General features: G+C 40.9%; 1 pseudogene; it reads right to left on the bottom strand.

Moving 5' to 3' along the window:
* Positions 1–14,704: 14,704 nt before the first annotated feature.
* On the bottom strand, positions 14,705–15,197 carry LOC128931832 (large ribosomal subunit protein eL29-like; annotated as a pseudogene).
* Positions 15,198–27,016: the final 11,819 nt, after the last annotated feature.

Below are 27,016 nucleotides of genomic sequence, written 5' to 3'. Positions count from 1 at the left end.
TAACTCGTTTTCTAGAAGTCATTTGGGGGGTGGTGGTTCTCTTTGGTGGCTTTTTCCCCCCCCCCAAGTTGAACACTTTATTGATGAGAGTAAGCATTCCAAAGGATAAATTACAGGACACTAAAACAGGTCATGATGAGCTTAAGCGGAGAGCAGGATTTAACATAATTGGCATAATGCTTCATTGTTATCATTGTAACATGCCTCTTGGTGTGCTTTAATCAAAAGCTGCAAAGTTGTCATAGTGCTTTTTTTTTTCTTAATTGCCATCATATTCAAGTGTACTCCAGAGTTAGAAAGGTTTGCAATACTCAACATTATCTTTTTCAATGGGCAGGAGGGAAAAATGAAGTGTTTCTGTTTATACCTGATTGAACTACTTAAATGGAGGTAGATTAGAATAATATACTGATGGATGGGGGTGGCATTAAATATAAATCTACCTTTATCTCCAGTGATGAGAGTTTACGCAGCAAAAGTGCCAAGGATAGGTACACATTTTCTAGTGTAATCTCTGAAATAGTATCTGACTGGTTCATAGTTTTAAGAGGAAGAAGGAGCAGAATTCCGCCTTGAGGCTTTCTATTTTGTCCTGCAATATTTAAAATTTACTCAGGTTGACTCAAAGGTCAAATTACAATCTTTACAAGATGTTCCCTCTTAAGCATGCCCCGTTTTCCTGAATTCTGAGCCTTTCCTGTTAGATGAACGGGATGCAAACACCTAAAATATTTTAATTTTACTTAGAGAGATGATTTACCAAGACCATAGCTACAATTAAGTAAGTGGGTGTCAAGTTTTGCCTTATATAATCCAGCGAAGGAAAAAGAAATATTTTAAAAATCAGATTATCCCAGGTGGAAGGAGAAGGAATTTTATTTTGTTTTCTCTTTCATGTTTTCATGGCTTACCTCATGTTTATAAGAGCAACACACCCACCTTAAAGAAAAAAAAATGCAGACTTTTGGACGTAACTTACTAAGGGAAGTCAAAAATGTAGATTGAGAAAAATTTTATAAATAATGCTTTAAAAGAACATTTAAACTTAGATTCTCATCTTAAATTGCATATTTTATAAGAAGTCAGGAGGACTGGGTATTTAGAAGTATTCTGAGAGAGTAAGTTGGGCATAAAGGCTGCTTTAAGTGGAATTCAGATCACCTACATTCTGTAATTCTATTTCCAAGGCAGGCCATGTAAAATTAAAATGTACACACTCCACTGGGTTTTTTATACCTCTGTAACTGACACTTTCTTATTTAAAATTATGTTCAAATAAATAATTTCTGAAAATACACTGAATCATCCAAAACTCTTTTTTAACCCGCTTTAAAAGCTGATCCAGATTTCCACATTAATAGTTAAAGCTGAAGTTTTCTTCAGCTAAGACATGTCAATACTAAATCTGCAATCAGCAATAAATCTTTCTGGCTAAGCATTTTCACAGTAAGTTTTTCTTTTTTCCAGAGGTTCAAGTGAAAAAATATGTTTGCATACGTATTAATCCAGCAATTCCAGTCCTTTTTCACTAGTGCCAGGAAAAAAGGAAAGCGATTAAAGGCATTGTTTTTTGCATAAAGAAGCAAAAGAATTGTCTTGCCACCACCCTTCACCATTTATTCTGCCAGGGAATAAGCCACAACACCTGCTCTGTCACTAAATTCCTCCTGCTGCTCAAACGCCGGAACACGTATGTAGAGCTGCAGAGCCCAGGGAACTATTATTAGAGCTTGAGCCCATCCCTACCAGAACAGAGGACTCAAACAGAGGAGCTGGGCTAAAAAGCACAATTTGTCTTCAGTGCAAATACAAATGCTCCCCCACCCCCATTCACTTGAATGATCTCTGTTTCATTAAAAACTCTTTCTTGATCAACAATTGAGCAGATTCTATGTGATATCTGCAGGTCTCTTAAGCAGAGAAAAATAACTCCTTGTTTGAACAACCTGATTAATGAAACCTGTACAGTGACCTAGATCACCCGGCTACTGGCAGACATTTGCAAAACCTTTTGTGGTCTTGCTTCCTACTAAGTTGCTTATAGCATATGGGGAAATTTGACCTCTGTACCTTGGCTGTTTGTCAAAAAGTTCTAATATGATACAAGAGAGCTTCTGTTCTTTAAGCTTTGCCCAAAAATAGACACTCCATGCTTGATTTTTCAAGAAGAGATCAATGATAAGCCACAGCACAACCTCATAGCTACATGTCAGAAAAACAAGTCCACATTAATAAAAACGTGTACCTCTGTCTTGTGCCTGATAAAATCCTCGTGACAGTATCTTTGCAGGAGCTGATAAAGACGTTAGAGCTATGGATGGGTCTTTGAAGAACGGTTACCTAATCACCACTGTTTATGGGGGTGCTGGGCTAGAGCACTAGTAGCAGAAGGCTGACATCCATTGTGAAGTTTATGGTCTCCATGACTTTTACTACTGTAAACGCCTGGGATGGCTATAAATTGATGTCAACATTAAAGGCCAGATCCTTTAGAGAAAAATATTAATCCACTAATCTATTATGGGTGGCCAGCTCTGAAATAGAAACTTTACAGTCCCAGACCATTAGGTGTTTTCGCCCCCTTGTGGAATTTATTTGGAAGGTCAATGAAAACCTGTTTCCTCAAGAGGTTTTTCTCTTTATTGTTGTTTTGTTGCCATTTCTGAAGACTTTGTTTTCTCCTTGGAGCAAACAGCACATATTCGAGCAACACATTTTTTTTTAACCCAAGAAGATTCCAAAATAAACATCCTTTATAAAATAAGAATATTTTATTTACCAAAAAGCTTATCCTATGATTAAGTGTGCATCAATGAGATTTGCCTCTTAGCTGAAAATATGCATTACCTAAGGGATTTTCTTTTAAAAGTGTAATGAGCAGTGGTTTGGGCCAATGCTTTAGCCTGTAAACTATGAGGGGACGGCAAATCCTCGGCACCCCACAACAGGACTGTTGCTTCGCTGGAAGGGTAGATAACAATGCATTTGACGGTATGAGGTTGGAAAGGTGGAGGGAAGTATCCAAGAATGCAGAATGTAATTATCCACACTGGAATGTGACCAAGCCACCGGGCCCTAATCTCGTGAAAGGACTGCAGGATCTTTAATGAGGATGAGTCTTGCTGTCTAATTGAGTCAGGAAAATTTACTTTAAAATAAACTGGGCAGATAACATTGTCTCCAAAAAATAAATAAATATAGAATTCAAGGAATTTAGGACCCATGCCAGTGGCGATTTTTTTCTCTGCAATGGTACTGTTTTGCTAGCATGAAAGCCGTATTACACTTCTTCAGAAATGCATGCTTGAGAGCTGGTATTTATCATTTTGGTACTGTACCGCTATCATCAAAATCAGCGCTCCCAGGCAGGTTGAGGCTGAGCCTCCACAGGAGAACAATAGGTAGCACATCAAATGACTTAGCCAATGAACCCCTATTATCATGGGTTCTGGTTGTCTTTTCCCTCTAGAATAGAAGGAACAATGGCAATGTCAGAATTTTAATTGCAATGGACTGGCTTAAATTACTTGACCTATTTTTATGCAGCAAGGAGAAAAGTGATTCTTTTTTTTTTTTTTTCCTGGTAGTCATACTTTTAATTTAAACTGGAAAAGGAAACATAAGAATATTTTCTATCAAATACTGCTAACAATTTTAGTTCGCCTTGTAGTAAGACCCACCTATATTTTTGAAAAATAGTAAGACATCTGAAATAAAGAACTTTCCTTCTCAGGAAGAAATTAAACTCATAAATAATGCTAAATTGTGAAAAAAAATCTCTAAGAGTGGCTAGCGTGAATTTCTGTCATATTTTGACATTTGTAAACACAATGAAAGAAAAGGGAAGAAAATAAGTCTGTTGCGTTGAGGAATTGAATCCATGATCCTTGGGAAAGAGAAACTATCAGACCAACCTTTTCCATACCATCTATGAACAAATTCCTTTTAGCGGCTGGATTCTTATCAGTTACTTCCTTTCCCTAGGTGAGCACTAAATGAATCTGCCCCAGGAGGCAGTTGGTGGGGCTTTTTGAGAATTCAGCTTGGCTAAATCAGGACTTGCAGAGTGAGCAAAAAGCACATGAAAGAAAGATGGACGATGAGTATTATTACTTGCTTTATATGTTACTAGTTTTCATTAGGCTGAACTAATCTGAAAGATTAGTGAGGCAGGGGTGCAACCAGGGGTGAGGACCATGGATCACGGAATTCTTGGAATTTTCCCATGGCATCACCATTGTGCTCAGCCCTGAAATCCTTCCCTTTCTTCCCTCTACAGTAGAGTGGTTACTTGATTACATTTTGGGTTGCTGAACAAAGCTGACAGGGGAATCTGTCTCCTGAGGAGCCTGCAGCAAGGCAAGGTTAGTGTGGTGCACTTTGCAGCAGATATGCACATAGCCGAGTGGCTTTTGAAAACTTAGTAATGCTCAAAGAATTCTGCCTGTCCAGTCTTGAAAGCTGAGTGGGGAGCAAAATGTAGGCTTGAGTGCAAGTCAAACTAGCATAAAATCAGGAAAAGTCAGCCAACTCCAGGTTGTCAAAACTGTTTCTACGAACATATGCTACAGTGAAGAAAATGGGATTGGAGGCTGTTGGAGTCTTTTCTCTTTGGGTTTCTCTATGGATTGGTATAAAATTTGGCCTTGTGATTTCCTTAGTCACTAGGCCATAGAATTTTATTGCTGTTAGTGGTGGTGATTTACTCTCATAAGCCACTGGTTTGGGGCTTTGGTTTGGGTTCGGGTGGGTTTTTTCCTTCACGACAGTTGCCATCTCATTAATGACAAATGTACAGTACATTTAAACCATGCATTCAAATTCTTAGATGACCTTGTTAATATGGCCCTGTTACATGTATTTTTGATAACTCTTGAAAGGAGGATAAGCAAGGCGATGACCAGTTTCCTGTATCTCTCTTTACCCGATGTGTTTAGCAAACATAAGGACAATGAGGCCAGTAGGTGAAAAATGATTGAACTGACCGTTACGTTCCTAATATGAACTTAAATATCTAAATGTTTCTAAGATCCCCTTCTGACACCATTGTGTGGATCAGTGATCCTCAGCTAGGTACAGGTACCTCTCAGAATGGGGAGAAGGGAGAGGAAAACTAACTTACGCAGACATATTCCATACCGTATTTGGACAGATGTTTTAATACACATTCTTTTAGTAAAACAAAATGTAGAAAGGCATTTCAAAATCTTCTTGACTGATAGGGCAGAGATTATTAAATGGTAAGAAACACTGTTTAGACTGCATGGGATCACATTGGAGAAATTTACCCTTCAGTCAACATCTCTTAACAAATCCCTTTGTTGACCCTACGTTTCTGTGTCTGCCTTGGTTGAGCACTTACTATGTGACAGATATTGCGGTAGGCACTTTATATACATAATCTCATTTAATGCTTGTAGTACGCTTGCAAGATTCATGACACTTTCCCAAATTTATATAAGGAAACTGACATTTAGAGAGGAAGTCAACTGCTCAAGGACAACACAGTGGCAGACCGAGGAACAGAGTGGTTTCCAGACAAACCTAGCTTCTGAGTCAGTGCTCCTTTTTTTTTTTTTTTTGAGACGGACTCTTGCTCTGTCACTCAGGCAGTGGCACAATGTCAACTCTGCAACCTCTGCCTCCTGGATTCAAGCGATTCTTCTGCCTCAACCTCCTGAGTAGCTGGGATTACAGGCGTGTACCACCATAGCTGGCTAATTTTTGTATTTGTAGTAGAAATGGGGTTTCACCGTGTTGGCCAGGACAGTCTAGAACTCCAGACCTTGTGATCCACCCACCTCGGCCTCCCAAAGTGCTGGGATTACAGGCGTGAACCACCGCGCCCGGCTGAGTCAGTGCTTTTTCTGAGGTGCAATGCTGCTGTAATACACCAAATAACATCTATTCTTAGATGCCACTGATTGTCAAATCATCAATTTAATAAGTAATTTAGAAAAAAACCCATTACATTACATATACACAAGTTCTAAAATATATGAACACAACTATAACGTGTATTTATCTGTACAATCACACATCGTCTTTTTTTGGGATTCACAAGATTTGGGTCTATGCTTTTTCAAATTCACTATAAATATTCTTCCAAATTAAGTTTGACCCCTGAAAGTTCGTGGGTAGCATCTTGGTTAGCTGCTTTCTCCTTCTTAACATTTTGAACTCGTTAGCACTTCAAGTCAAATGAAAGAGTACCAGTGATTTAACTTACAATTTTAGTTTTTTTCCTTAATTGAATTCCATATTGCTGAAAATAAAGTTTCTTTCAGAAACTAAGCCAATGCCTTACCCTTGCCAATTCCATACTCTATTAAATGGGAATATTAGTTACTAAATTCTGGCACATAATTCTGACCACTTTACAACTTGCCCCACTGCCTGCCAGCAATTATGTTTTAATATTGATTATAAGATTCAGGCTGATTTCATAATGTTAATATGTTTTTTTAAAAGTACATGTTAGGATAAAGGAAATACAGTATTTAGTCACTTTACACTTAACTAATCTTCCTCAATCTGTCCAAACTTTCTTGATGCAGATGTAAGCTCACTTTCTCTTACTTTGGTCTTCTATGGAAATGGAGAGCTCTTCTATTAATAGTTGTGCTGAAAAGAATAGTAGATCAGGAATAAAAAACATAGATCTAGTCTTAACTCTGCAACCAAATAGCTGTGTAATTTAATCGTTGTTGACTCAAGTTTCTCCATCAGTAAAATGAAGATGTTTAATTAATACATCTTGTATTCAAATTCTCATGAAGAAAACATAAGCCCGTTCCTATCACTTCTCCTCTGAAAAGAGGGAGTATGATATTATAAGACCACTCAAAACCTGTTCCGTCATTCTTACCATTATTTTTCCAAGCTCACCGTGAGCCTGTGGATGTGCCATAGACCTGACCCAGTTGTGTCAACTTTCTGACGGTTGGAATTGTCTCTGTAAATATTCCCTTTCATTGCCATAATAAGCCCAAATTTTGGCTACTGAGATTTATCAGTCTGCAAGCAAATACCAGAAAAACTTGTCACTTTAGGAAATATTTCTAGGACATAACATTTCAAATTTGCTGATGCAGTTATTTAAATTACATGTGTGTTTGTGTTTATGATGTGTAAGTGTGTAACTTTATTTCAGGTTCTGTTCTATTTTCTTTTCTTCTTTTCTACTTTTCCTTTGTTTCTTTCTCTCTCTCTCTTTCTTTCTTTCTTCTTTCCTTCTTTTTCTTTCTCTTGATGGAGTTTTACTCGTTTTCCCTGCAATGGCACAATCTCGACTTACTGCAACTTTCCCCTCCAGAGTTGAAGCAATTCCCTGCCTCAGCCTCCAGAGTAGCTGCGATTACAGGCACCAACACCTCGCCAGGCTAATTTTATATTTTTAGTAGAGATGGAGTTTCTTCATGTTGGTCAAGCTGGTCTCGAACTCCTGACCTCAAGTGATGCACCTGCCTCGGCCTCCCAAAGTGCTGGGATTACAGCTGTGAGCCACTGTACCCGGCCCTGTTCTATTTTCTTAGAGATTAATTTCACTTTTCCAACCTCATAAATAACAAACTATAACTATTTGAACTCTCTTCCCTTCAAACATCTCTTCCTGGGCGGCAATCATTACCATCATTATTGGCATGACTGTTAGTATTATTTACTTTCTCAGAGGCAATCTTATATACAATGTTAAATCAGAAGAAGCTAGCATGTGTTGAACACTATAATAAGCAGATACGCAAGAGTTTTCAAGCAGTTAAGACGCAATTGTCCACATCCATTTATCTATTTCTCCTTCCCCAACTTTTCAACACCACATTCCACCTGTTTGGGAAACCAATTATTTAGCTAGATGACAAACTAATAGATGAGCTGAAAATTGTTAAACAAAAGGAACTGTGTATCATAATACATAACAATCCAGGAAATATAGACTGACACGTACAAGTAAGGCAGCTAAAGAACCATGATAAAATGTTACAAAAATTTGTTCATCACCTAGCCACTAGGTGGAGCTAAAGGTCTGTAAATTCATATTTACACTTTCCTCCTGAGCTGCTAGACGGTTATTTCCTTAAAGAACTTGACCCTATCCCCACTTACCATTTCCTGTTTGTATTGAGGACATACATTTTTGTCTACTTTGTTCACTGTACCTATGAGACCTATTTTAAACCATTAAAATTAAAGATATGTCAAGGTCACTCAAATACTCTCTGCCCAGGCACCATTGCTCACTACAGTCTAATAAAAATAGGAAATTGGGGCCGGGCACGGTGGCTCACGCCTGTAATCCCAGCACTTTGGGAGGCCAAGGCGGGCGGATCACGAGGTCAGGAGATCAAAACCATCCTGGCCAGCAGGGCAAAACCCCATATCTACTAAAAATACAGAAAATTAGCCGGCTGTGGTGGTGGGGGCCTGTAGACCCAACTACTCGGGAGGCTGAGGCCGGAGAATCACTTGAACCCGGGAGGCAGAGGTTGCAGTGAGCCGAGATTGCGCCACTGCACTCCAGACTGGTGACAGAGCGAGGTCCCATTTCAAAAAAAAAAGGAAGGAAGAAATTGACAAAAGATGCCTTTGAGCAACCCTCCACTTTTCTCCCCTTTTTATCCCTTTCCCTTTCTGAAGTGCTTTCCTGCCTTCCATTTGCTCAGGTATTAGTGGCTCAGTTCTCTGCCCTGCTGGGACGTTTATACCTAATAGAGAAATTCTAGAGAGAGAACGTTTAAAACTAAAGGAAGAAGTTTTGATTGGTAAGATTTTGCGCACCACTCAGAAAGATATTTGAAGGTCCCTAAGCCTTTCTCTACCTTTTTCTGACCCTGAAATCATTCCTTTTCCCTGTTTTTCCTACCTTTCAAGCCAGTGTTGATTGAAGTCTTATAGGAGGCCCTTTGCTCCTACCTTAAATATTGTTGTTTGCCACATTTCTTAACTCACCTTACTAGTCGATTTCATCTGTTTCTAAAGGGCTCTGATACTACCTAGATTTTGAGCACTTCAAAACCTAGATCTCCAGGCCAGATCTCTCCAAGCTCTGCTTACTATTGAACACGTGCACCTGCGTGCATGCACACACACACACACACACACACCTGATACACATTGAAGTAGAGTATGTCCAAGACTGCATTCAATCTTCTCTCATTCACTTCCTGTGTTCTGATTCCCGGTTAGTGGAAGTGCTGTTCATCCAGACATCCAAACCAGGAATCTAGAACTCTCTTCCATTTCTTCCAAGTCCAGCTATCCGACACAGCCATGCTGTGAGGAAGCCGGACCACAGGGAAAGGCCATGTGTAGGTGCATCCACCACCAGCAGCAGCCAAGGTTCCCGGGTGACAGCCACTATCAACTGCCTCCATTGCTTTGAGTGCCAGCAGCTGTAGCATCCTCCCTGTGGAGTCCCTACGTATCAGACACTATTGCACAGAGAAAAACCAAGCTCTCGCACCAGCTCTGAATTCCTGATCCATGGAATCCATGAGCATAATAAAATGGTAAATTTGGGGGACATTTGGATAAATAGCAAGAGCACTTGAATAGCACTTATCACCATTTCACATAATACGTATTTTAGTTACTCAAATTATTTCTTGATTACTGTCCCTTCTTTAAAATACAAGCTCCACAAGGACATGAATTTTTGTCTACTTTGTTCACTGTATTGTATATTCTCAATAAATATTGTTGAATGAATGAGTACATGAATTTCGCCTTTTTTTGTATCATTCTTCTTTTCATCCCTCTCCTGTTTCTTTATTTCTTGTCTAGACTGCAATAACTTCCTATCTGGTCTTACTTCCTCCCAGCTTACCCCCTGCCATCCATGCTTCAAACTTTCGAAAGAGTTGTTCTGAAATATAGATTCGATACTATTGCTGAAGCCAACTGAAATGGTGAATCTGGGCAGCCATGTTTACGGCTGTCTCCCAGTGATACAGCAGATCGGACTATGGGCAAGTCGCTGTCAGGAAAGGCTAGCACCTTGGCTGGCCTGGAAAGTGCCAACAGAGAGACAGAGAAACTATAGTCATATCATGGAGGTGTTTTTAGTGAAATTATCTAAAATTGAACCTGTGATGACCTTTGGGAGCCATGCACTCATACTGAAGAGCAGAGAGACTGGCTTGCAGAAGTCAGCAGGAGAGTGGAACACACGTTCTGAACAAAGCAATACTAAGAGACCATCTGATGCTGAATCAAGATAGAGAGGGAAGACACATCTGTCCCAGGCAGTGTCCTGGTTTCCTGATTAGTACCCAACATACCCACAGTTCTTGTAAGATGTCTCTATGCCTTTTGTAATTTGTCTAACTTGAGACCATCTATTACTCTTGCTCTTGCTCATGCTGTTCCCTCTGCCTGAAAGACACTTCTTCATCTTCATTCTTTTGCTGAAATGTCCTGCAATATTCATCTCAAGCATCTTCTCTGAGAAGCTTCCTCACGTGCCTCCCTACTTTGCAGCACCCCATACCTTATATATACCTCTGTTTGTATGGATTATGTATGATTATGTACACAGTATTACAATTATTTGGTAATAAGCTTCTCTTTTCTACTTTGTAATCATATCTATTAAGAAATTTTCAGGCCGGGCATGGTGGCTCACATCTGCAATCCCAGCACTTTGGGAGGCTGAAGCAGGCAGATCATGAGGTCAGGAGTTCGAGACCAGTCTGACCAACATGGTGAAACCCCATCTCTACTAAAAATATAAAAATTAGCTGGGCATGGTGGCGTACACCTGTAATCCCAGCTACTCAGGAGGCTGAGGCAAGAGGATCATTTGAACCTGGGAAGTCGAGGGTTTCCACTCGTGTGTTCCACTCTCCTGCTGAACCCAGCCTGGGTGACAGAGCAAGACTGTCTCAAAAAGAAAAAAGAAAGAAAGAAAGAAAATTTCAGCTGCAAATAACAGAAATCCTGATTTTTGGCTTAAACCATGAGAAATACATTTATTATCTGTCAAAAGACAAGAAGGTAAGGGCAGGGTTCAGGGTTGAGTAATTCACTGGTCAGTGATGTTCACAGAGACTCAGGCTTCTCTCGTCTCTCTCCTGGGCTGTTGTCAGCGTTGGCCTCACCTTGGACCAGTGACAGGTGGCATGAACAGAGCTCACATGACATGCAGCAAAGAGAAAACTTTCTTCAGAACTGTTCCTTTCTTCATGTATCATGTCATGGACCAGTTCCCGAAGCAAACAGCCACTGGGATTGGTTTTACCATGGGGTGGAATGATCACAATTGACGTAAGTTAATCACCCAGGGGTGAAGTGGATATTAAACTGGCAACTCCATCACCAGAAGAGTTAACAGCTAAGCGGACCTTTTCTAAAATTTTTGTTTCAAGGCATAGATTTTAAGCTGAATTGACAGGAATTATTTTTAAAGTTTTTTTTCAAATCTTCTTCATATAATAAAGACATATAGCTATTAAAATTATGTAATAAATCACTCAAAGAGGGTTTATTTGATAAAGGTTGAAATGTCTTCTATAAAGTGACATTTGTTAATATAAATAAATATCCTATTAAAAAGAAATATACGGTCATTATGTCTTCATTTCTGGCCCTTCAAAAATATGTTTGATATTCCCTTATTAATATTACTAATAAATGATTTCTCTGCACCAAAAAAATCATGTACATTTTGGCAGGTGATTAATCTCTGTGCAAAATGAACAGAATCTAAAATTTATGAACAAGTTACTGACAGTTATATAATCTATTTCCACAATAAATGCACTGGTCCATATGGCAAAGCCAAAAAAGAATATAAAATTAGCTTGGCAAGATTCTAACATGGAAGATAAGAAAACTCTAATACATGGCAGTGAACATCTTTTGTTCTGTCTACTCATTGCTTGCCCTACCCTTCCACAAAATGCCACTTTTTCCACTTTAGTTACGTATGTTTACGTGAGAATTCCCATAATCCTATGTGCCCTCTGCATAGTGATTGGCTAGGGGTACCCAAATGGGCCCAGTTGAGGCATTCATCATACCTTACCCTCCTGGCTGCAGCTAACTGGTCTGTGGATAACACTGACCCAACAGAAACCTTCCCACAGGAGTTAGCTTTTTTTTTTTTTTTTTTCATTTATAGATTTTGGGGCTCATGTAGTTTTTTGTTACATGGATGAATTATATAGCAGAGAATTGCGATTTTAGTGCTCTTATCACCCAAGTCATCTATGTTGTACCTAATGTGTAGTTTCTTTGTTTTTCTTTGTTTTTTGTTGTTGTTGAGATGGAGTTTCTCTCTTGTCGCCCAGGCTGGAGTGCAGTGAGTGGCACAATCTCACCTCACTGCAACCTACACCTCCTGGGTTCAAGTGATTCTCTTGTCTCAGCTTCCAGAGTAGCTGGGATTACAGGCACGCACCACCACGCCTGGATAATTTCTTGTATCTTTAGTAGAGACGGTGTTTCACCATGTTGGGTAGGCTGGTCTCGAACTCCTGACTTCAGGTGATCCACCCACCTCGGCCTCCCAAAGTGCTGGGATTACAGGCGTGAGCCACTGTGCCTGGCCAATGTGTAGTTTATTTTATCCCTAATTCCTCTTCCACCCTTCCTGTTCTGAGTATGTAAAGGCCAATATATCACCCTGCATGCCTCTCCACACTCACATAAGTGAGAACATATAATTTTTGGTTTTCCACTCCTGTGTCACTTCACTTAGAATAATGACTCCAGCTTCATCCAAGTTGGTGCAAAGACATTATTTCATTTTTTTCAGTTCTGAGTAGTATTCCATGGTGTATATATACCACGTTTTCTTTATCCACTCATTGGTCAGTGGGCACTTAGTTTGGTTCCACATCTTTGCAATTGCGAATTGGGCTGCACGTGCAAAGAGTCTTTTCCTTTAATGACTCATTTTCCTCTGGTTAGATACTCAGTAGAGGGGTTGCTGGATCAAATGGTAGATCTACATTTCGTTCTTTAAGTACTCTCCATACTGTTTTTCATAGAGGTTCCACTAATTTATAACCTTGCTTTTTGACTTTTTACTGATGGCCATTCTTGAAGGAGTAAAATGGTATTGCACTGTAGTTTTAATATGCATTTCTCCCCCTCCCCCAGGAGTTTTTAAATTGACGACAGAGATATCGAGTTTTAGGTCCTCTCTAGTGATGAAACTATGAGCCTGGAAACTGCTGCTAGCAATATTTCCAGCAGTGTGGAAGAAGTGAATGTGGGAGAATACAGACTCTGTTCATCCATTTTCACACTGCTATGAAGACATACCCAAGCCTGGGTAATTTATAAAGGAAAGAGGTTTAATTGACTCATTGTTCAGCATGGCTGGAGAGGCCTCGGGAAACCTACAATCATGGCAGAAGGAGAAGCAAACACATCCTGCTTCACATGGTTGCAGAGAGAAGTGTAGACTGAAGTAGGGGAAACCCCCTTATAAAAACATCAGATCTTGTGAGAACTCATATCACAAGAATAGCATGGAAGTAACTGCCCCCATGATTCAATTACCTCCCACCAGCTCCCTCCTACAACCCCTGGGGATTATGGGAACTACGATTCTAGATGAGTTTTGGGTGGGGATGCAGCCAAACCATATCACCAGACAATGTGAAGACAGAAGCAGAGACTAAAAGGTGATCTGTTACCATCTGAGTCACTGAGGTCTAGGGGCAACCTTGCCCTTCCTGAAGTATGGCTACAAGAGACAATACAATTTCCTCTTCCAGAACTGATTTGAACTGTGGTCAAACACATGAAACAAATCATCTTGACTAATACATACTAATACTAACAAAAATTTCATTTCCACTGTAATTTGTGTGCTTGCTTTTAAATATTTCCCTAAAGTATATGTTTGGGAGGAACTTCTATTTTAGGTATATTTTGGGGGGTGACTTAAAAATGATCTTTTCGGCTGCGCACGGTGGCTCACGCCTGTAATCCCAGCACTTTGGGAGGCCAAGGCGGGTGGATCACCTGAGGTCAGGAGTTTGAAACCAGCTTGCCCAACATGGTGAAACCCTGTCTCTACTAAAAATTCAAAAAGTTAGCCAGACATGGTGGCAGGCACCTGTAATCCCAGCTACTTGGGGGGGCTGAGGCAGGAGAATCACTTGAACCTGGGAGGTGGATGTTGCAGTGAGCAGAGATTGTGCCACTGCACTCCAGCCTGGGAGACAGAGTGAGACTCTGTCTCACAAAATATGTATATAATCTTTTCAGGAAACAAGAGAGATATAACATGTCAGCATTAAAATGCACTGTTTTTCCTCCTTGGATAAGGCTTCTAGCATCGTCTTGCACCTATATTACAATGAGTAATGAACATTTGAAGTGCTGCCCAAATCCCCCTTCAGGACTGAAGAAGTTTTTCCCTCCGTTACTGGGAATAGTGCCAGCAAACATCTTCTTCTTCTTTTTTTTTTTTTTTTTGAGAGTCCCAGCAGGTTATACTGTGTTTTTTACTCTTGTTATTCTTACACTGGGAATGGCAAGGAACTTGACTTCTCTTTTGCCCTGGCAGACAATCTTGAAAGAATGATGTCAAATAAAAGATGTTATTTTTATTTACTTATTTGTTTATTTTTTCCTCTCTGAGGTTTATTTGTACAAATAGCATAGGAGGACCCCAGCCTCATGCAGATGGCAATCCGGGGGGTCCCACCAGTCCTTCTGTCCTCATGGTGGCAGACAGAGCTCTCTACTATGAAGCCTTTATAGGGTCCTGGGCACCTTTGGGAGCCTGAGCTGGAACTGAAGCTGGAGCTGCAGACTGGGCCTTGGTTTGATTCTTGGCCTTTGGCCGGCACAGCCTGAGCCCCTTGGTAATGCGGACATGAGCACGCTTCCCCAGCTTGGGGCGGGCAACGTAGGCAAGTCAATCGAGCTTGTGGCTGACACCCTTTGGGATCCTGGGCTTAACCTCCTTGGGCTTTACGAGGGCCATGATGGCCTCAGCACGTGCACTCATGGTCTTGGCCTTGCTGGCCTGCGTCTTCTTTAGGCCCTTCTTTTTGGGTTTTTTGGAAAAGTGCATGTTCCTCAGGAACTTGGGGTCCATCTCTTTAAGAGATTCATATCTTTGTGATCGGGGTTTCTTGATACCGTTTCTGTACCATTTTCGAGACTGGTTGTGTCTGGTGTGGTTCTTGGACTTGGCCATGTCTGCACCTGAGCCGTAGCTTCCAAAGTGCCTAGAACTGGAAGAGCTATTATTTTTTAAATTCTACTTTAAATTCTGGGGTACATGTGCAGAACGTGCAGGTTTGTTACATAGGTATACATTTGCCATGATGGTTTGGCACCCCATCATCTACATTAGGTATTTCTCCTAATAATGCTTCCCTCCCCTATCCCCCTACCCCTGACAGGCCCTGGTGTGTGATGTTCCCCTCCTTGTGTCCATGTGTTCTCACTGTTCAACACCCACTTATGAGTGAGAACATGTAGTGTTTGGTTATCTGTTCTTGAGCTGACAACTTATTTCGGAATTTCCTCACCACCTTGCTCAAAGTCACACCTCTTCTGGAGGCAACCTGCCTCCAGTGTCTGGAGTAGAGGCCTGACTCTCTCATCAACTCGGGACAACTCTGGGAGGCCATCCTAGCTTCAGAGCTTCCCATGGATGAACTGAGGAGTTTCTTGAGGCTCCACTGAAGTTCATCTTCTCCTGCCCAATCTATCTTTCTCCTTCATTCCACAGGCATTGCTCCCAAGACCACTCCCAATCCACTCCCAGCATTCTAATCTCCATCTCAGGGACACCCCCTTCTAAAGAACTCACCTGGTAGCACAGTACTTTAAAAATCGTCAAACTGTAGGCCAGGCACAGTGGCTCATGCCTGTAATCCCAGCACTTTGGAAGGCCAAGGCGGGTGGATTATGAGGTCAGGAGTTTGAGATCAGCCTTAACGACATGGTAAACCCCCTTCTCTACTAAAAATACAAAAATTAGCTGGGCATAGTGGCATGTGCCTATACTCTCAGCTACTCCCAGCTACTCAGGAGGCTGAGGCAGTAGAATCACTTGAACCCAGGAGGCGGAAGTTGCAGGGAGGCGGAAATTGCAGTGAGCCGAGATCACACCATTGCACTCCTGCCTGGCCACAGAGCAAGATTCTGTCTCAAAAAAAAAAAAAAAAAAATCAAACTATGAAAATATTATGAGGTCTTCTAAGAATGGCTCCTTAAATTTTCTTAGCACTCTGCTAAGCATTCCAGAGGACAGAATAGAGGTATGAGGTATGTCCCTTGCCTGCCCTTAAGGAGCTCAAGTCTCACTGGAGACATATAGCTTAAGCAGCCATCTTCATACAGCTCAGCAGTGTGCTCAGATAAAGAAGGCTAAGAGGAAGCCAAAATTAGTACAGAGTAGGTCATACATAAATATTGAATGAATGAATGTGTTAATTACTTAATAGGAAGAGATCTATGTGAGCTCAGATAGACCTTAACATTTATTTGAGACCAAGCTGCATTTACCACTGCCATTTTTCTTTTATTCATTAACCCAGTGTAGTACAGTTCTCCCACCCCACTTTCTCACTTGTAGTTCTTAAGAACAACAGTAGAAGCCAGGTGCAGTGGCTCACACCTGGAATCCCAGCTACTAGGGAGGCCGAGGTGGGAGGATTGCTTGAGCCTAGGAATTCCAGGCTGCAGTGAGCCTGGGTAGCAGAATGAGACCACATTATTTAAAATAATAATAGCAATAACTGTAGAATGCACTGGGAGTGCACATCCTGAGGCAAGGAAGAACTGGCCAGAACAGCTCAGTCTCTGTTCCTTCCCCCTCCCTCTTTGACATAGGATGTTTTAAAATGCTTTAGCCCAACAAGTCATAATACCCTGAAGTATAAAACCCAAGGCGGTTGCTGTCCAGACTTCCTCAGCTGTGATGCAGGTTGGATGCATGCAGATGAGAGTCCATCTGCCCTAGGTAACTTTCCTAAGTCTCAAGAGACCAGCTTGTCCTGAATCCTAGGCATCTGTTTTCCCTTGCTGCCTATCTGTGAGTAATAAGATAGGCAGTTCTCTTCATAGAACTTGTGCATCCAAGTGTTCTGTCTTGCTGGACCCAGGTAAGCAGTAAAAGCACGGTCCAAGATGTAGTGGGCTGAAGCAGAAGCCAGCACATGGTGAGCCTGCTTTGTGCCCACTTTATCATTGCTTTCTTTTCACAACAAAATATAAAAATAACCAACCCAAGCAAACACAAGATCCTACTAGAAGCTCTGCTTTGATTTGGGACAGGTCTCCAAAATAAGGGTCTGCCCTTTCCCCATGTTCCACAATCTCACCTCTTATTCACTGTCTGAATGGCCAAGGTGGACCAAAGCTAAGAGAGCCATTCTACAGCCAGTAATGATTGTAATATTGGTAATAATATCTTACATCAATAGAGTATTTTATTGTCTCTGAGCTTGCCTTGCTTGATCCTCACATCATCCTGAGAGGCAGAAAGAATAGATATTGTTGTATCCCCCTTTCACAGAGAAAGAAACTGAGGTTCAGAGATCTTACATGTTAGAGCTGGGCTCTATTGAGGTCTTCTAACTCCTACTGCAAACTTACTCCTATTGCAACCCTACCACTCCTAGTTTCTACATATACTGTATTCTTGGAGTTCTGTTTCTTATGGCTCTCCCTCAACTGAGAGTTACGGTTTATGTCAGTAATAAGGGAATTTATGTCTTTAGTTCTAGTAGCACAATTAGTTTTGGACTCAATAAACATTAATCAAGCTTAACAAAACTGAATTTGTATTATCTTATACATTACTAAGAGATGATGCATTTGAAACACTATTGACAATAGCAAAGACAAGGAATCAACCTAAAAGTCCATCCGTGGTAGACTTGATTTAAAAAATGTGGTACACATATACCATGGAATACTATACAGTCATAAAAAAGAATGAGATCATGTTCTTTGCAGGAACATGGATGGAGCTAGAGGCCATTATCCTTAGCAAACTAACACAGGAACAAAAAACTGAATACCTCATGTTTTCACTTATGAGTGGGAGCTAAATGATGAGAACACATGGACACATAGAGGGGAACAACACACACTGGGGCATATCAGAGGGTAGAGGGTGAGAGGAGGTAGAGGATCAGGAAAAATGACTCATGGGTACTAGGCTTAATACCTGGGTGATGAAATAATCTGTGAAAGAAACTCCCATCATGCAAATTCACCTATTTAACAAACTGCACGTGTACGCCTGAACTTTTAAAAAAAGTTAAATTAAAAGAGAAATAATGTATTTGAATAGAAATCTTGAATTAAAAAGCAGAGAGAAGTTTGTCCAGTTGATTACATCCATATTTGAACAAATATGTACATTACATTCTAAAATAAATAGCTTTAACTTTTGTGCAGGGTACTATTTTCAATCATACAATTTCCAAGAGACAAAAACCAGATTGTATGGGAAACTTCTTTTTTATTTCTATGCTGCTGCACAACATAACATTCTACTCTTAACTGGAGATACACTTTTTTTTGGATGTCTACATTGGCAGGTCCCTTGTGAGGTGGAGGTGGGGCGGGGGTGAAAATTGATGGGAAAAGAAATTGTGCTGTCAGCTCCTGCGATGCGCCTTCAACTCAAATTGGCTTGCAATTTCCTCCACATGTCTTCAGCCAGCATATGGCAAAAATATCAGTTCATTTTCCCTTCCCTTCATGAGTGAATTGAGGTCATCTCTTGTGCAGTTATTATTCTGTAAGGATTGCTCTGTAGGATGATTTGATTTCCTATTCTCTTGTCTACTCTTATTTCCACCTATATTTACATCTCATTGATTCTCAGGAATAATGTCTTACTCAGCTTCATTCCATCTGCTCATGTATATAATGAAGATTCTGTTTCTAATGCATTCTATTCCTGAGTCTGAGACTCATCACAGCAGTCCCACTTATGGACAATATGACCTCGCCCAAGACAATTATCTACTTACTGGTCTTATCTTCCTTCTCTGCACAAAGGGGACAATTATAACTGTCCCGCTTCTTAATATGCTTTGAAAAAAAATCACAATAGATCCTTGAGAGGTGTGGATTTATTGTTCATGGTTGTGCATTCACACATAATTCCTGGAAGCCCCTGACATAGAGGATAGATTGTCATTTTGGATTAGTGGATGTTTAAAGATGGTACCTGAGAGACTCATTCAGCTGATGCTGGAGCTATGGGACTGTCCAATAATTGTTTCTTGTGGTTCCCTTCTCATCAGTGAAAACTCACAATGAAAAATAAAAACATGTTTATTTAACATAGACTCCAAAAGCAAGCTAGTGTTGAAAAAGTAAAGAGCAAATAAAGTAACCATTACTAGCCAGAAAAATTTGGTTTTGGATAAATGAAAGAATAAAAGAATATTGAATTGGGCAGTGACTCTGCTATGTGAATAATTCTGCCATATTTATTCAATTTGAAAGGAACAAAGGATGACTGAAAAAAATTGTTTCTGCAGTGCTTTAGGCAATGCAAATATGGAAATTTATGGGGGAAAACTGTATGTTGAAGTCCTTCTGTAACTTGGAGGATTCTAGATGGGTTAGATGTTTCTCTCCTGAATGTTAAGAACCTGCTACAGAAGGCAGTGTGGAAACGCTGGCTGTGTTACTATTGTTTCATTGGATGAGGTTCTGCTGATTGCATAGGAGTTATTAATACTTTATAATATTGTTTTGATTCCTACATAAAACAACTGTGTATTTTAGGCCAGCGTCGTGGCTCATCCTGTAGTCCCAGCACTTTGGGAGCCTGAGGCAATGGGATTGCTTGAGCCCAGGAGTTTGAGACCAGTGTGGGCAACATGGAAAAACCCTGTGTCTACAAAAAATACAAAAATTAGCCGGGCATGTTGGCAGGCACCTGTAGTCCCAGCTACTCAGGAGGCTGAGATAAAAGGATCGCCTGAGTCCGGGAAGGTCAAGGCTGCAGTGAGCTGAAACCAGGCCTGTACTCCAACCTGGGCAACAGAGTAAAACTCTGTCTTTAAAAGAAAAAAGAAAAAAAAAAAAAAAAAAGAGTAAGTATTTTAAACTCCCTGGAGCTCATACTCCATACTTATGCTTGAGAAAGAGGTAAGCAGGTTGGATAATTTGTTTAAAAATATTGACTCACGTAGGGGCCAGGCATGGTGGCTCACAACTGTAATTCCAGCACTTTGGGAGGCCAAGGTGGGTGGTTCATTTGAGGTCAGGAGTTTGAGACCAGCCTGGCCAACATGGTGAAATGCCACCTCTATTAAAAACATACATACACACACACACACACACACACACACACACACACTAGCCATACATGGGGGAGTGTGCCTATAATCCCAGCTACTGGGGAGGCAGAGACATGAAAATCTCTTGAACCTGGAAGATAAAAGCCACAGTGAGCCAAAATCACTCCACTGCACTCCAGTTTAGGCAACAGAGAGAGACTCAATTTCAAAAAAACCCCAAAACTCTCAACTCACTTAAAGGTGCCTGGGTAAATGCTCATAACCTTTAATCGATGTTTTCCTTCTATGAAATAATAATAGTCCAAAATATAGAAAAATGTTTGAAAATGTTTGTGCATTACAATATTTATTGCAGCTTTATATGTAGTCAAAAGCTTTTGCAAACAATCTAAGTGTCCACTATTAAAAAGATGGTTTAGTAAATTATTATTTAAACATAGAGAGATAAGTTATGTTGCTGTTTAAAAAAATGTTTTAAAAAACTTTAGTTAAAAATGAAAATGCCATGACAAAATGTTAAAAAACATTCTAGATAAAAATCGATTTTACTTTCGGAACTCGACTATGCGATGTTACGCATGTTGATAAAGGTCTGAAAATAGGTATGCCACAATGATAATACAATACAATAGTTTTTGAACAATGAAATTAAGACCTGTTTATAAATTTACTTCAGAATTGTTCTAGAATCCATACATATTATATTTCGAGTCAGAAAAAAATTGAAGAAAATTTTAAAGACATGGAGTATTACTGTTATTTTTTATTTTTATTTTTTGGGACAGAGTCTCACTCTGTCACCCAGGCTGGAGCACAGTGGTGGGATCTTAGCTCATTGCAACCCCTGCCTCCCTGGTTAGAGTGATTCTCCTGCCTCACCCTCCTGAGTAACTGGAACTACAGGCACGTGCCACCACACCCAGGTAATTTTTTGTATTTTTAGTAAAGATGGGGTTTCACCATGTTAGCCAGGATGGTCTCGATCTCCCGACTTCCTGAACTGCCCACCTCGGCCCCTCAAAGTGCTTGGATTATAGGCATGAGCCACTGTGCCCAGCCTATTTTCAATAATCTATCTTTCTAATAATTAATATTATCTGGCGGAATTTTGTGCCATGAACAAGCCAATAACCCAATATCAGAAACTAGAGTAGGTATTGATAATCTGTAGCACCTATACCATATCATGTAAATGTCTTGCAACTTCTTGTCTACCACCTGTGAAATCAGGCTGTCTATAACTTTTTTGTTTTTTGAGATGGAGTTTCTCTCTTGTCGCCTAGGCTAGATTGCAGTGGTGTGACCTCAGCTCACTGCAACTTCCACCTTTGGGGTTCAAGCAATTCTCCTGTCTCAGCCTCTCTAGTAGGGAGGGTTACAGGCACCCGCCACCATGCCCAGCTAATTTTTGTATTCTTAGTAGAGATGGTGTTTCACCATGTTGGCCAGGCTGGTCTTGAACTCCTGACCTCAAGTGATCCACCCACCTCAGCCTCTCAAAGTGCTAGGATTACAAGGGTGAGTCACCACACCTGGTCTATAACTTTTAAACATTTCTTTAGTGAGCAAAACATGTTATTGACAAGATCTAGAAAAAAAAATTCCCAAAAGCCTTCTGTCATTACCTAAAGTAGTGGTTAATTTACAAATTCCCGTCTAACTAAACACTTGGTACTGTATGTGTTACGGGTTGGGAAGCAAGACAGAGTAAGTAGCACAAGGTTACAGTCTAATGAGAGAGGTAAATATGAAGTGATTTATCATTTGACCCAAAGCCAAAATGATGAGTGAGTGTTCGCTAAGCCACGTTTGGTAGATAAAGCATGAGGCCATATACGCCCCAACTCTGGAGGCAAGAAGGTGAGTACCTAGTGTTCTCCAACAGCCAGGTCTTTTTCCTTTGCTTGCTTACAGAGGGCTCTACTTCTCAGTCCCTTTGTACTTGGGCGGGTTATGTGACTGTTTATGTCCACTAAAATGTGAAATACACTGAAATATACAGCAATTCCAAGGTTAAGGCAGTCTCTTTCCTTTCCTGACCTTTAACTGAGGGGTCCATGCTTTCTAGAGGGTGCAGGCTATATCATGGAGTCACCATATAGATAGCATCACCTTGGAAAGCTGCCTAGACCTGCAGTAGACTGTATTGACAAGAGATACATTTCTGTGTGTGCCTTGTTTCATAGAAGAAGTGTGCATCTAGAAATGACAATTTTAATTGCATCGGCTATGGCTGATATCATTATGACAGGGTCCCTATGGAGATGCATTTCACAGCATTTTAAGTTGACACTCACTTACCTGATCTCAAATCTCCCCATTGCACACCTCTGGAAACATGTTTTTCTCAGCCCCATTTATTCCATTTCTGGTCAGTTTTCCCTCCCGGGCTGAATAAATAGACTATACTTCTCAGTAGACTGCCACCAATCCCTAACTCCCTATTTCCACAACTCTTTCTTTGAAGGCTCCTGTTAATGTAAAAATTGCATGTTAATATCCAGCATGAGGTTTCTCTGCTACACTTTCCTTAAACCCTGTCATCAACTATGCTTGCCAAACACAAAATAAACAACATAAAAAGAAACCACAGGGGGGAAAAATACCACGCTTGTGACACACAGTCAATCAAACTCGGACGAGTACAGCAGTGAGCATTTGGGGTATGCTACCCACATATGCTTTGCTGTGAGCACAGATTACAGTCGGTTATGCTAGTTCTACCTGTCTGCATCTGTAATAACAGCTAATATTATATAGGGCATACTGGGTGTTAGCAGGTTAGAACCAGACCAACCACCTCCATGCCTCATGCCAAACTCAGAACTGGAAGAACTACTTCCGATTCCAACTGCAAATGTTTTAGGATTCACATAAGCCCTCCCCTCCCCTCTCTCTCCCTCTAAAAAACAAACAAACAAAATACTACTAATAAAAAAATTTTAAAGCAGAAAAATAAACAATAAAATAAAAAAAGATGAAAAAGAAAAGCACTCACAAAAACACTTCCATCTTCATTCAGAACCAGAGTCAATCCCCACATTAAGAAACCAATCAATCCAAAGACTTTCCCCACTTTTGATAGTTCAAGATCAACCACTGAACAATAAAAGTTACGCAGTCATTTTCTTTAATGTTTCAGAACTGAAATGTATTCTCTTGGGTCTGTAAGTTATGAAGTTCATTTGTTTATATCATAATCCTTTTTTTTTTTTTAATGTGAGAAGCTGGCTTGTCCACAGTTTAGAGAACCCAACAAGGTTCAGCTGCTACCAACCAGGACCCTTGAGCCAAACGACTTTGGCGTGCATATCTGAGGGCCCTGTACGCCTCTTCTGTCTGTGATTCCTGCCTTATAATGGAGAGATGAATTGTATTCTGGGTCTGAGATATGATTTCATGGAAGCTTCTAAGCACTGAATTTGATTTTTTTCTGGAGAAAATGATATTGTACTGATTGATATCTTTGAACTTTCTGATTAGACTTCTGTCACTAAAAGATCTTGGTGGTATAGTAGTCTTCATCCAAACTCAACTTGATCTTGTTCTGTCATCTCATAAATATTATTTGTCAATAATAGGAAAAACAATAGAGAATGATCTACAGATGGAGTCCTAATGAATCTAAGTCCATGACAAAAAGTAGCCCCCCAAAATTTGTGCTTATGGCCAAGATGGAGTCATAAGAACAGATTGACCCTCTTGCCTGAAACAACCAACACAAAGGGACGAAATAGATGAAACAACATATTTTGGGTTACTAGGTATCAGGCAGCAATAAACACTGGTTGCTGGCAGATGGGAAACAAATAAGGTGTGCAATGGTTGCCTCAGCTTCAGGCCACAGCGCAGAAAACAGAACCGAAGAAGAGCTTCAAAGCATCCCTGAGTTGAGGAGATGGAGCTGAGAATCTGGAGAAAACAAGGTAGCTAGAGTTTACAGGACAGAGTACCGAAGACGGATGCAAGGAAGGACCCATCCAAAATAATTAGAGCTAATATTAATCGTTGGTACTTACACAGGATGGGGAATAGCGCCCACTCCCACTAGTTAACCTGAAAACCCTTATAATTGACAAAGCATTTGGTAAAGTGTCTGGCCTTAGTTGTGATGAATAAATTAACCCTGCCCTAATACCAATTAACAAATCTTAAAAGTAAGCTGTGAAAGGATCAGACTGTGTTCAACTAATTTAACTACATCCCGGAAAAATGCTCAAGAAGCTATTATTATTTAATATTTTTATTTTAATAGCTTTGGGGGTACAAGTGTTTTTTTGTGATATGATGAATTGCATAGTGGTAGAGTCTGAGATTTTTGTGTACCCATCACCCAAGTATTATTCACTGTACCCAATATGTAATTTTTTATTCCTCATCCCACTCCTGCCTTCCTTCTTCTGACTCTCCAAAGTCCTATTATGCCACTCTGTCTGCCTTTGTGTACCCATAACTTAGCTCTCACTTATAAGACAGAACATATGGTATTATCTGGTTTTCTATTCCTGAGTTACTTCACTTAGAATAGTGGACTCCAGCTCTATCCAGTTGCAACAAAGACATGATTTCATTCCATTTTATCACTAGGTAGTATTCCATGGTATATAGCCCACATTTTTTTTATTTACTCACAGTCAGTGGGTGCTTTAGTTGGTTCCATGTCTTTGCAACTGCAAACTGTGCTGCAATAAACATACCTTGTTGTATTACCATACAAGGTATCTTTTTGATATAATGCCTTCTTTTCCTTTGGGTAAATACACAGTAATAGGATTGCTGGAATGGTAGATCAACTTTGATTTATTTAAGAAATCTGGCCAGGCACGGTGGCTCACATCTGTAATCCCAGCACTTTGGGAGGCCAAGGCACGTGGATCACGAGGTCAGGAGTTCGAGACCAGACTGGCCAACATGGTGAAACCCCACCTCTACTAAAAATACAAAAAAAAAAAAAATTAGTCGCATGGGGTGGAAGGTGCCTGTAATCACAGCTACTTGAGAGGCCGAGGCAGGAGAATCTCTTGAACCTGGGAGGTGGAAGTTGCAGTGAGTTGAGATCATGCAACTGCACTCCAGCCTGGGCAACAGAGCAAGACTTTTTCTCAAAAAGGAAGGAAGACAGGAAGAAAGAGAGGGATGGAGGGAGGGAGGGAAGGGAAGGAAGGGAAGGGAAGGGAAGGGAAGGGAAGGGAAGGGAAGGGAAGGGAAGGGAAGGGAAGGGAAGGGAAGGGAAGGGAAGGGAAGGGAAGGGAAGGGAAGGGAAGGGAAGGGAAGGGAAGGGAAGGGAAGGGAAGGGAAGGGAAGGGAAGGGAAGGGAAGGGAAGGGAAGGGAAGGGAAGGGAAGGGAAGGGAAGGGAAGGGAAGGGAAGGGAAGGGAAGGGAAGGGAAGAAGGGAAGGGAAGGGAAGGGAAGGGAAGGGAAGGGAAGAAGGGAAGGGAAGGGAAGGGAAGGGAAGGGAAGAAGGGAAGGGAAGGGAAGGGAAGGGAAGGGAAGAAGGGAAGGGAAGGGAAGGGAAGGGAAGGGAAGGGAAGAAGGGAAGGGAAGGGAAGGGAAGAAGGGAAGGGAAGGGAAGGGAAGGGAAGGGAAGGGAAGGGAAGGGAAGGGAAGGGAAGAAGGGAAGGGAAGGGAAGGGAAGGGAAGGGAAGAAGGGAAGGGAAGGGAAGGGAAGGGAAGGGAAGAAGGGAAGGGAAGGGAAGGGAAGGGAAGGGAAGGGAAGGGAAGGGAAGGGAAGGGAAGGGAAGGGAAGGGAAGGGAAGGGAAGGGAAGGGAAGGGAAGGGAAGGGAAGGGAAGGGAAGGGAAGGGAAGGGAAGGGAAGGGAAGGGAAGGGAAGGGAAGGGAAGGGAAGGGAAGGGAAGGGAAGGGAAGGGAGAAAGAAAGTGGGGAAGGAAGGAAGGAAGGGAGGGAGGGAAGAAGGAAGGAATCTCCATAGAGGTTGTACTAATTTATATTCTGACCAGCAGTTTATAATTGTTCCCTTTTGCCCACATCCATGCCAGCATCTATTGTTTCTGACTTTTTAATAAGGGCCATTGTTGCAGGGATGATGTCCTATCTCATTGTGGTTTTAATCTGAATTTCTCTACTGATTTGTGATGTTGAGCATTTTTTCATGCTTCTTGACCATTTTATATCTTCTTCTAAGAAATGTCTATTCATAAAAAAATGTCTATTCACATCATTTGCCTACTTTTTGATGGCATTTTAAAAAAATTGTTGGTTTGAGTTCCTCATAGGTTTTAGATATTAGTCGTTTGCTTAATACATAGTTTGCAAATATTTTCTCCTATTCTGTGTTGTCTGGTAACTCTCATGAGTATTTATTTTGCTGTACAGAAGCTTTTTCATTTAATTAGGTCCCATATATTTATTTTTGTTTTTGCTGCATTTGCTTTTGGGGTCTTAGAAATTCTGGCTGGGCATGGTGGCTCATGCCTGTAATCCCAGCATTTTGGGAGGCCAAGGTGGGAGGATCACCTGAGGTCGAGAGTTCAACACTAGCCTGACCAACATGGAGAAACCCCGTGTCTACTAAAAATACAAAATTAGGGGGAGAGATCCAAGATGGCTGATCATTAGCAGCTCGGGATTGTGGCTCCCAGTGAAAGTGCAGAAAATGAGAGGAAGCCACACTTTTAGATGAATTTTTGTTGCTCACGGACCAGGAGATTCCCAGCAGAGGAGCCCCACAGGTTGCCACTGCAACTTTTGTGGCCAGCGCGGCTGTTTTACTGGCCCTTGGCATGGTGGTTTTTGGTGCAGAAAAGCA

This window comes from Callithrix jacchus, chromosome 4 (genome assembly GCF_049354715.1).
Source record: "Callithrix jacchus isolate 240 chromosome 4, calJac240_pri, whole genome shotgun sequence".
Classification (NCBI taxonomy): domain Eukaryota; kingdom Metazoa; phylum Chordata; class Mammalia; order Primates; family Cebidae; genus Callithrix; species Callithrix jacchus.
The sequence above is the reverse complement of the archived record's forward strand: the minus strand, read 5'-3'. Positions and strand labels throughout refer to the sequence as shown.